Genomic DNA, 12319 nt, shown 5'->3' on the forward strand with positions numbered 1-12319 from the left:
GTACATTACTCTGGTAAATACTGGAAGCAGGAGGAATGCGGGCGGGCTGGCTGACATTGGTTACGGCATTTTCTTCAGACTCCGAGTAGTCCCGTGGGGCTGCTCGGAATTCAGATAAGTACTGGGCACATTACGAGTTTTACAGCAAAGTGTGTGTTTTCAGTAAATCCTTGTTAAGGACTTCGATGATTAATACTCGTGTGTTCAAAGGCACACGACAGAGTGTGGACCATGTTTCGGGTTGCTAAATCAGCAACATACAGTACAGGACATTCAGGGTTCGGGGCTGATTAGGCACACCAGTGTTCTGTGCCCCTGTCTTGGCATGTACATTATGGCTATATGTGTTCAGTGTTGCTTCAGCTTGCCCAACGGGCCATGTGTCATGTATTTCATGTATGGAATCTAATTCCATTGTTGGTGTTCATCTATGCTTGCTATATGTTTATCTTGTTACATGTTCACACGTATTAAGGTGTGTTTATACGATTTTGGAGGTAGGCTGGAGGCAAGATTAATAGCGCATAACCTATGTGTTTAGTTTAGGAAAAGAACTAGATAAGGAGGTTTTTTCCCTGTGCTTCCCCTTTCCTATCCACCTTAGGAGTTCCCTAACCCTCTATCCGGTGTTCCTACATCCCTACCCTATCCACAACCTCTTCCTAACTCCTCTTCCCCCCATTGGCTGCCACGTGGTGTCCTGTGTCTATAATCAGGCGCCTGTGCCAACCACGGGTGGAGGGTCGAATTCATTCGGCTTCTGTGGTTCGGGGGAGAGTGTCGATTCCTCTCCTCCATTATTGTGTGCACACTGACACAACTCTTGGTACGACTCCGACCTTGCTGCTCTGAAACGAAAGTGCAGGGTAACTGAGAGAAAGTGGAGGGCTTTAGGCGCATCCTCTGACTAACTGTCCTGCCGCCTGCTCCAAAGGCAATACAGATTCTCAGTTTCTATATCCAAGCCTGCGTCTCTGCGGCCTCTAACAACAGGGCCAAAATCTTTAAAATCTGCAAGGAGCTGGCCAATCCTACTTCAGTTTCCAACTCTCCTGTTCCCTGCCAGCCCCTCTGCATGTCCCTGTCTACTCACTTCACAAGTAAATATCATCCTTTGCTTGCTTTCCTCCTCCTCTCTCTCTCCCTCTAACTCCCCAATTCCCCCTTTGGCCTCCTCTCCCACTCCTCCTTCTTTCTCCTCCTTCTCTCCTACAACACCTGGCAAGGTTTCAAGACAAGTCCTATCTATGAAAGTTTCACCCAAACAGGTGCTCCCCTGCTCTTCCAGAACTATTAAGGACCACATTTCCACCCTTGCTCCAGCCTTGGCCAATTTCTGTAACCATTCTTTCACCACTGGTTCTTTCCCTTCTCTCTTCAAGCACTCCCTTCTGCACCCCCTCCTAAAAAAGCCTTCTGCCGATACTACCTGTCCAGCAAACTATCGCCCGATTTCTATCACTCCTATCCTAGGCAAACTCCTGGAAAAACTGGCCTTCTCCCAGTTTACTCTCCACATTGAATCTGATGGTTTTCTCCATGACCATCAGTCATGGAGAAAACCATTGCTTTGGAGCAGCCAGATGCACAGAAGAACAAGTTACTTACCAACTGTAACGTTCTTTCGACTGGATCTTCCTCCCATGTATTTCTCATTTTATGATAATCGTATCCGCCAGCTTCGCTTCTTCGGAAAAAATGTTCTCGGCAGAGGGCGCTGTGCACGAGGTTGTGGCGTCGATGTTCCTCGACGGGCTCCGTACCGTGTCGACGTCACCATCAGTATAAGTAGCTTATGCCACGCCCGTTGGCTTCAGTTCTGTTTTTTTGAGGAAATATTCGAGGAACACCCAGGCGTGCCTCATGACTGAAAGACCCTTCGTGTGAGAGAAGTGTAACTAAAGTAAACGGTACTGCAGGGTACGATGGGGTGGGTGATGAGGAATACGTGGGAGGAACATCCAGTCGAAAGAAAGATACATTTGGTAAGTAACTTGTTCTCTGAATGGATTGTGGACTCCCATAGCAGTGGTAATTTTGGGGTGTGAGTTCTAATTATTTTTGTCATGGACGGACTGGAGTACTGCTTTGGCAAATAAACCTTCATTGGAAGAAGAAACATCTAAGCAATAATGCTTGATGAAGGTATGCATTGATGCCCATGTTGTAGCTGAACAAATATCTGCTGCAGGGACTCCCCTCTTCAGAGCCGCAGAAGTAGCCAACACCCTAGTGGAATGGCCTCGAAACCCATCCGGTGGGTCCTTTCCCGCCAATCTGTAGCACTCAATTATAGCCAAAATGATCCAGCGGGATATGGTCTGTTTTGTCACCACGAATCCCAATTTATGGCCAGTATAACCTACAAAACATCGGTCATCCTGACGCAATTTTGACATTCTTGAAATATAAAAACTGAGAGCCCTTTTAGGGTCCAGTCTATGTAATATCTCCTCTTCTTTGCCCAAATGAGAAGGAGGGTAGAACGTTGGTAATATGAACTTTTGTGACAAGTGAAAGTCAGAAACTACTTTTGGTAAGAAAGAGGGTTTAACCTTAAGAACTACTTTGTCCTTGTAAAAAGTAGTATACAGAGGTTTGCATGAGAAAGCCTGTAACTCATTAACCCTGCGGGCTGATGTTAAGGCCACAAGAAGGACAGTTTTTAATATTAGAAGCCTCATGGGACAGGAGTGCGGAGGCTAAAAAGGTATACAAGTTAAAAACTTAAGTACCAGATTTAAATCCCAAGTTGGGACATGGAAAGGGAGGGGAGGGTACACATTAGTAAGCCCATTCAAGAATTGAATGATTAGTGGAATTTTGAAGTAGGAAACCTCTTCCGAGGAGCGCTTGAAAACGGACAGCGCAGCCAGATAACCTTTAAGTGTCCTGATCTGGAGCCCCAGATTGGCTAGATGCAAAAGGAAAGAAAGCACCGTTGGGGTGCCACATTGAAAAGGGTCCACATTCTTATCCCTGCACCAGATACTGAATTTATTCCAACAACATCGGTACAGGGATTTAGTTGCTGGCCTTCTGGCTGAAAGCAAAATCTCCATTACATCATCCGGAAGATCCCAATCCTTGTATCACAACCTCTCAGAAACCATGCGTGAAGGTTGAGTGTTTTGACCTCTGGATGGAGAACCCGACCTTCCTCTTCTAAGAGAAGATCCTCTATTTGCGGAAGACGTATTGGAGGGCAGATAGACATGCCCAGAAGGTCCGGGTACCACGTCCTGCTGGCCTAATCCGGGGCAATTAGGATCATGGTTTTCCCCAACTTTCTCAACCTCCTGATTACATGAGGAATCACGGGGACTGGAGGAAGCGCATACAGAAGTGGGAACCTCCAGTCCACCATGAACGCGTCTCCTAGAGCTCCTCTCGGAGGAAATTCCCTTGTGCAGTACTGTCCGCACTTCCGGTTGACCATGGTCGCAAACAGATCCACTTGAGGGGTTCCCCAAAGGACGAAGATCTCCAGAAGGACTTCCTGAGCTAGCTCCCACTCGTGGGAGACTGTGCTCTGTCTGCTCAGATCATCTGCCGCAGTGTTCTGCTCTCCGGCTAGGTGAACTGCTGATAGAGAGATTCCTTCTCTTATTGCCCAGAACCAGAGCTGCATTGCCTCTCTGCACAGTGGTAGTGATCCTACACCTCCTCTTTTATTGAGGAAGTACATGGCCACTGTGTTGTCCGTCATTATCAGGACATCCTTTCCCTGTATAGAGGACAGGAAGCCCTTCAGCGCTATTCTGATTGCGCTCAGCTCCAATAGGTTGATGTGTAGTTTGGACTCCGATGGAGACCAATGACCGCTGATTGTCAGATCGTTGGTGTGGGCTCCCCACCCTGTGAGTGACTCATCCGTCACTACTGTTATCTCCAGCCATCGTTGGCAAAAAGATTCTCCCTTGAGGATGTTGTTGTTGCAAGCCCATCATAGTAGATCCTGAGCTAATGCGCTCGGGACTTGCAGAAGATCTGACACACTCCCTGAGAATTGGGACCACTGAGTTCTGAGGGCCCACTAAAGAGATCTCATCCTCAGTCGAGCCTGTGGCACCAGAAAAATGCAGGATGCCATGAGGCCTAGCAACCTCAGAAAATCGAAGGCCGGCAGATGCTGGGCATTCTGGAACTTTGTTACCATCTGCAGAATGCGGAGAGCTCTCACCTCGTGAGGCGAGGTTTTGCCCGAGGAAGTATCCAAGACTGCTCCGATAAACTGGAGCTTTTGGGATGGTATCATATAGGACTTCTTGAAATTGAGGGAGAAGCCCAGTTTGTGAAGGAAGTGACAGGTGATCGACAAATGTTCCTGAGTTGTTCGGGAGAACGCACTCTGATCAACCAATCGTCCAGGTAAGGGTAAACGTGAATCCCCCCTCTCCTGATACTCGCTGCCACATCCGCCATCAGTTTGGTGAAAACCCTCAGGGCGGAGGTCAGCCCGAATGGCAGAACTCGAAACTGATAGGGAGATACGCGAACCTCAGGTACTTTCTGTGCTTGGGATGGACTGGCACATGAAAGTAAGCATCCTGGAGGTACTTCCTGAGGTACTTGTTCAAGTTTCTTAAGTCCAAGATGGGTCTCAATCCTCCGTCCTTCTTTGGGATGAGAAAGTAGGGGGAATGCCAACCCTTGTTCCTCTACGCTAAAGGTACATGTTCTATTGCACCTTTCTCTAGCAGGATTAAAATTTCCTGCACAAGGAGCGGATCTGGAATTTTGACAGAGTTGGTTCCCGGTGGATGTTCCTGAGGCCTTTTTAGGAAGGGAAGGCAGTAACCTTGAGCTACTGTCTCCAGTGTCCAAGCATCTGAAGTAATGCCCCGCCATTCTTTCAGATACTGTGAGTTTTGCATCCCACCGGGGTTTTGTGTGATAAGGCCTCACAGGGACTTGGAGGCGGCTGCAGGAGTGGCTGAGGGCAAAGATGCCGTTCCTGAGGCTGGTTTTGCACTTTTTCCTCGTCCACCACGAGCGACATTTCTTTTACCTCTTTGTATGGCCAGTCCTCTTCCACTACCAAAAGACGAGTAGTACCGAAAAGAACGACCTCACAAGGAAGATGAGCCCGAATAAGGTTTCTGAGGCTGTCACATAGAGGCGCTAAGAGATTTAGCCGCCGCTTTTGAGGTCAGCAGTTTTTCTAAGCTTTCATTGGCTTTACGGCCAAACAGCCTCAAGCCATCAAAAGGCATTTTGAGAAGTCTGGCCTGCACGTCTGATGCAAACCCTGACTTCCTCAACCATGCAAATCAGTGCAGCACAGTGCTTGCAGCCATGGATCTGCTGATACTATCAGCAGTATTCAGTCCAGACTGGAGACATTCCCCCATTGCCTCCTTTCTGTCTTTGACAATATTCCGGAAGCCTTCCCTTTCCTCGCCTTCCGGAATATGATCACCTGCTGCCGAAATGCAGGTATGGGTGAACCTGGCCAGGGTACAGGTGACATTTGTAGACTTGGGAGCCATGCACCCGAGGTAAAGACCTTACGGGCCCAAGCATCCAACTTCTTATCCTCTCTATCGGGGGGGATAGATGGATAGGCTGTTTGTCTTGACGAAGTTGCTGCCTGAATAACCAGACTTTCTGGAGTGGGATCCCTCCTTAAGTAATCGGGGTCAGAAACCACAATTCTGTACTTCTTCGGAAAATTACTGTTGACTGCAGAAGCAGTATCAGGAACCTCCCAGTTTTTTTCCACTGTCCTCTGAAGTGCCCTATGGAAGGGGAGAACTGGGTCCTTCTGGGGGCCCTGGTCAAGTAGATCAGTCATATCATCCTGATCAAATGTGGGTGAGGATCTACCCCAGCCCATGTAGTCCACAACCCTATTCATCAAACTCCTGTACCCTGAATCTGCATGTTCTGCAGGATCAGGTTTTGCAAACTCTAGCTCTGGTGACATATTAATGCCACTAGCAGAGTGAAGGGTATCAAACAGGTCTCTCATTTTCGATTCGGGATAGATTAATTCTTCTGGAACCTCTCTGGTACCATATTGCACTCCAAAAGGAGAAACTTCTTCTTCTGAGGCACTTTCTTCAAATATAGAAGACATAGGGCCTCATTACACGGTAGGCGGTAAGGGAAAAACGATGCCGGTAAATGATTACCGGCATCGCTAACCGCTCCTGTCTATTACGACCCGCTTACCCGTTATTATCGGCACCGCTAAGAACGGTGCCTCTAATAGCGGCACGGTCGCAGGCGTGCGACTCCTCATGGCGGCAAAAGCGGCATGGCGGAAATAGGAGTCCATCACAAGTCATGCGGACATGCAATAGCCCATACCGGCATGGCGGAAATACTGGCATCGCGAACCACCCGTAAAGGGCCATGTGCAGTGTTCCTAACTGCCACAAGTGCACACAATCAGCACAGGTGGAGGCAATGGAGACTGGGCTTGCACAAAAGGAGCACACCACACCCCTTCCCACACCCATTCACACACCAAACTGATTCCAATACTAGTAGCATTACAGGGGCTGGAGGACATGATTGCATTGCAACAGCAACAACAACAGGCAGCACAGAGGAGACGCAGGGTGAGGAGGAGGGAGAGACAGGCACAGAAAGCCCCACCAAGTGCAGCTAGTTGTACCACAGAGGCAGCCACCAATCCCCAGAATCAGAGCCAGTCCATTCAACCTAACCCCTGAGCAGATACACACCCTGTACCGTCTGGACTGGGATACCAACACCACCATCGTGGACATGATACACAACGACATCGTCAGCCATCGTCAGCCTCATAGACATCCGTACTGCCATCCCCCCTCTACTGAAGGTGGTCTCTGTGCTCCACTTCCTGGCCACAGGCACCTACCAGCACACAGTAGGGCAGATGCATGGCATATCACATGGCATATCACAACCAGGTGCTCGATGCCCTCCTGAACACATATCCCTGCCACGGATCGACCAGGAGATCTCCAACACTAAAGTTGGCTTCCATTCACTGGCAGGCAACCCAGGCTGCATCGGGGCACTCTACTGTACCCATGTGGAATTGGTGGTCCCACATGCCATTGAGACAGTGTACCGAAACAGAAAGCAATACCACTCCATCAACGTCCAAATGGTATGTGACTCTAACAAGATCATCACACATTGTTGTGCCCGATATCCCGGATCAACCCATGATTCAATGGTCCTGCGCAACTCAACGATACCACGCTACATGGAGCAACATGCTGGACAACGTTTGTGGCTACTCGGCGAGTAGCATGGGAAGCACATGGCAGTGTAATGTGGGGAGGAGATTTGGGGGGGAGATGCATACTCCAACTGGGTGTGATTGGGGGGGGGAGAGATACATACTCCAACTGGGTGTGATTGGGGGGGAGAGATGCATACTTCAACTGGGTGTGATTGGGGGGGGATGCATAGTCCAACTGGGTGTGATTGGGGGGGGGAGATGCATACTCCAACTGGGTGTGATTGGGGGGGATGCATACTCCAACTGGGTGTGATTGGGGGGGGCGGAGATGCATACTCCAACTGGATGTGATTAGTTGACAGAATAAACAATGCCCATACAGAAATACACCACTGTCCCCCAAGGCAGGCCAGACTGGACCTGACACATGAGAACCACATGCAAGACGTAAGCTGCACAACAATGAAATGAAGCCATTACCACAACCATGCCATATCCATCCACATGCACACTGCACATCATCAGACCGTACCCTCTACAACACAATGCAGCAACATGCAGCCAATATGGACAATGGAAATGTACGCTGAACAGCATCACAACTGAAATGCGACCTTGAGTGCATACAAAGGGATCACCTGTAGATATTATACTGAATCACACCCGTACACCGCAATAGAAGTGCTGCATGCCAGCATGGGGACATCAAGTTTGGAATGGCAGCTCACTAGGAGTTTGGTCAAACGGTGACAGGACCAAAGGATACGAATGACTGAACATCACCTAGTATATGGCAACAACTGCCGTAGGCATGCACAGTGCATGAACACTTGCAAGGACTACATCACCTTCCCACATTGCAGTTACTTTGATTACCCTCCATGCATGTAGGGATATGTGGATGTCATTCACAAACTTGTGTGAGAGGTACTGGTTCCATTTGATGTAATCACTTACACATATCTATTGTTGCACCCATGCAGGTGATGCTGGCTATCCCCTGAAGAGGTGGCTCCTTACCCCTGTACGGAACCCACAGAACAGGCACGAAGAGGACTACAATCATGCACATACCCATACCCGTGTGGTAATTGAGCAGACATTTGGCCTTTTGAAGACACAGTTTCGGTGCCTCCGCAGGTCAGGTGGGGCACTCCTGTACGGGCATGAGAAGGTGGCCAAGATCACCATGGCATGTGTCATGCTGCACAACATGTGCATCAAACGGAATGTGCCTCTGCCCCCTGACATTGAACTGCAACCACCTGGTGAGGATGATGATGATGATGATGAGGAGGGAGAAGATGGGGCTGCACGTCATGCAGGTGGCGACGTGCAGTGCGCCAGCATCTGATAGAGCAATATTTCTAATACACATGGATGAAGAGGGTGCAATGGATGTGGTTATTAGGGCACTGGGTTTTGTGGGGAAATGTACACGGTGCACTGTCCACCAATAAAGCACACATACACAATGAAAAATGTCCACTCATGTGATTCGTCATGACACCAGTGTGTATTGAGTTCTGTAGGAAAATGAAGTGCATGGACCCTACACCACAAACACCCTTTACCCACTGCCCCCACAACTATCCCAAACACCCTTTATCCTCTCCTCCCACAACTCTCCCAAAGACCCTATATCTCCTCCCCCCACAACTCTCCCAAACACCCTTTACCCTCTACCCCCACAACTCTCCCAAACATGGCTTGCACATCAGTGCAGCATTACAGTACACGAGCCACCAACATCAGGCTGGCCCTACTTCCCACCCCCTCTGCCAGCATTGGGTGGTAGCGAGCTGGTGCGCCGCATAGCCCGCATGGACCTGCACAGGGGGCTGGTCTGCCTTGAGCTGGCAGAGGAGGAGGTGCTCGGTTGGTCCGGTCCCTGGGGGGGTTCTGCCTATCCATAGCGTCTGCGATGCGTGTGAGGACCTGCCTCACAGCTGATAGTTCCTCACAAATGCGGTTGGTGCTGGCTTTGATGGCTTGTTTGATGCCCTTGGCATGTTCCCTGCACTCCTCCCTTGCCAGGGCAGCCTCTCCCACATGCTGGCCGACCAGCGCAGTAATGTCTTCCTGGCGCTGTCGGATGATGCTCATGTCATGGCCTCTGTGTCTGCGTTTGATGGTACCTGACGCAGCTTGTGGCATGTGTCCACCATCAGGTGATGTCACTGTGGGACTCCAGCACCATGCCAAAGTTTCATCCCCAGACAGCTCATGGCTGCTGGCATGTGATGTGGGGAGTGGGCTCTGTTGGGCTGACTGCTGCGGGCTGGGTGTGTGGGGTTCAATGGGTGAAATACACATTTCATCCACATCGGACATGGGTGCCGTGGCAGCTGCCTCGCCGATGGAGCTATTTGCGGCGGACAGTGATCCTTCCACCGGTGGATCCTGCGAGGTGGGAATAGCTGGAGTGGGTGCTGCAATATTGTCTTGCGGACTTTCACACCTTGGTGACGTGGGTGGCTGTGTGGGTTTGGCCCCCTGCGGCAGTGCAGACTTTCCAGTGCCCCTCGATGTGCTGGCCATGGTGCCTGCTTCCATTCCCTTGCCCTGTTTCTTTGGAGGTGGGGCCTGCGTCGCAGAGTCCTGATCCTCACTGTCAGATTGTGAGCCTGTGGGGGACAAAGAGAGGGACAGCATCGGTGATGGGTCAACGTGCATCATGCAGATGTTGTTGCTGCAGTTCTATGCATTTGGACTTGATGTTTGGCCATACAGGTCATTAGCCAGATGGGTGGGTCATACAGGCATGAGTCTGGGTGACACGTGTCTGAGGTGCTGCATGAATGTGGTTGTGTGGGGATGTGCACAGCATATGGGCAGGATTGTGTACATGTATGTTTGATGGCCCCATCCATGAGCTGATTTCAAGGACACATTTGGGGATCACGTCATGCTTTGCATTGCAGTGTTTTGTGTGGACACTCACCTCCATCTGACGATGACGGCACACCACGCTCCATTTCACCAACTCGCTCAATGGATTTGACGCCAATGCTGCTGGCACATGTCTCCTCCCACTTTTGCAGCTTGATTGGAGATCCTCCTCCGGCTCCTGTACCCATGGCCAGGCTCCTGTTTGCTGCCAGAATACTCCGTTCACGGAGGCGCAGATCGTCCCACCGCTTGCACACGTCTTTCACAGTGCGGGGGGTGGAGCCCACTGCACTGACTTTACGGGCCACCTCTGCCCAGATCTCCTTTTTTCTTTTTCTTAATCAGTGTGGGACGCCGCATGGCGTTTGCAAACACGACCTCAGCGTTGGCAGCAAGTGTGTCTCATAGCATTATCAGTTCTTCATTGGAGAAGCGTTCCTTGCGCTCCCGCGCTGCCCCTTTTTTTAAGGACTTGGGCGTTCTCAGTGGTTGTAGGGATGATTTTGGCAAGCTGTGGTGTAGCTGCAGGTCCTGGTGGCAGAGGATGGCAAAGGATTGTGTTTTTGAAGATGGCCGCTGTGCTCTTTCCCGTTCCTGTGCGATGACACTACTTCCGGTTCCGCTTATTTACGGTCACTGCTACTAGCGGTCACTGCTTTTAGCGGTGACCGCTAATGCCGGATTCATGGACGGCGGAAGTGGTGTCAGCGCTTTCCTTGGTGCCGCTAAGGGACTTTTTGGGGCCTTTAAAGGCATGGCGGTAATGTCCTTACCGGCATGGCGCAAAGCTCGTGCCTGCGTACTCGTAATGCCACGCAATTAGCGGGCTGCTTCCTACACGGACACGTTATTAGTGCCATGCCGGTAAGGACCGTTACTTACCGCCTACCGTGTAATGAGGCCCATAGACTTAAAGAAGTCTGACTTAGGTAAAGGAGTAAATCTCCTTTGCTTTCCTGTGCTTGAGTTTGGGTCGAAGGAATCTTCGATGGTATCAAAGGAATCTTCGAAGGCACCGATGACGGAAACACCTGTGGCTTCGATGTTGAAGCCGTCAGCAACGATCGCGTCGACAAAGTCGTCGAGGGCTTCGACGATTTATGTATTTTTGTCAGTGTCGGGGAAACACTTGATTCTCGATAAGTCTTCGATGATTTGACGTTGACTCGCGATCTTCGATGTTCACCTTTACTACTGGATCTTTCCACAGTAGTTCCTGACTTCTCTGTGTCGTCCAATGCAGCGACCAGTGTCTGGCTCTTTTGAGGTTTATTTGAGGGGGTCGAGGCCACATTCTCAAAGACCTTCATCATCTTCCTTCTAAATTCATCCCATTTTCTTGGGGAATCCGACTAAGTCGGACATCTTACCAATTCGATAGATGTATCAGAGGAAGAGGAGGGAGATCTATGTCTCCTTTTAACCTTCTTTGATGAAGAAGATGAAGAACGTCTCAATCTACTGAGTGATTGAGACCTCTTAGAATGTTTACGGTGATCCGATTCCTTCGAATCGCTCAACTTTTAATATTTTTTTTACAAGGCCTTCAAATAGGCCTTGAAAGCTTCCCGCCCCACCGCCAGTTTGCCTTTTCTCTCACAAAGAGCCTTCTCTGTCATCGACTGACAGGAGCCACAGTCGCTGGTTTGATGGTCTGAACCTAGGCATGAAAGACAAACGTGGTGAGGGTCTGTAATCGACATTTTCGTTCTGCAGTCGATACATTTTTTGGATCCCTTCTTGAGAGTACAAGGGGTTGAAGAAGACATTTTCTTGAAGAAAATTTCGAAGCGCACCGTTCACGAGAGCGAAGCAATCGGAAAAATGGAACTGAAGTCAACGGCCACGGCACAGGCTAATTATACTGATGGTGACGTCGACACGGTACGGAGCCCGTCGAGGGACATCGACGCAAAGACCTCGTGCACAGCACTCTCTGGCGAGAACATTTTTTCCGAAGCAGCGAAACTGGCGGATACGATTATCATAAGATGAGGAATACGTGGGAGGACACAATCCATTCAAAACCGCTCTTCTGAAAACCCATAAAGATCTGCTCACTAATCTGGATACCAGCTCCCCCTCGGTCATCAGCCTCCTTGTCCTTTCCTCTGTGTTGTATTCAGCCAATCAGGCCACCCTGTGCAATTGAATCTGTGAGAACCTGGGCATTAAGGATCAGGCCCTGGCGTGGCTGACCTCCTTCCTCCTTGACTGACCCTCCCAGGTCCAACTTGGGTCCTT

This window comes from Ambystoma mexicanum, chromosome 7p (assembly GCF_040938575.1).
Source record: "Ambystoma mexicanum isolate Mex_15411 chromosome 7p, UKY_AmexF1_1, whole genome shotgun sequence".
Lineage (NCBI taxonomy): Eukaryota > Metazoa > Chordata > Amphibia > Caudata > Ambystomatidae > Ambystoma > Ambystoma mexicanum.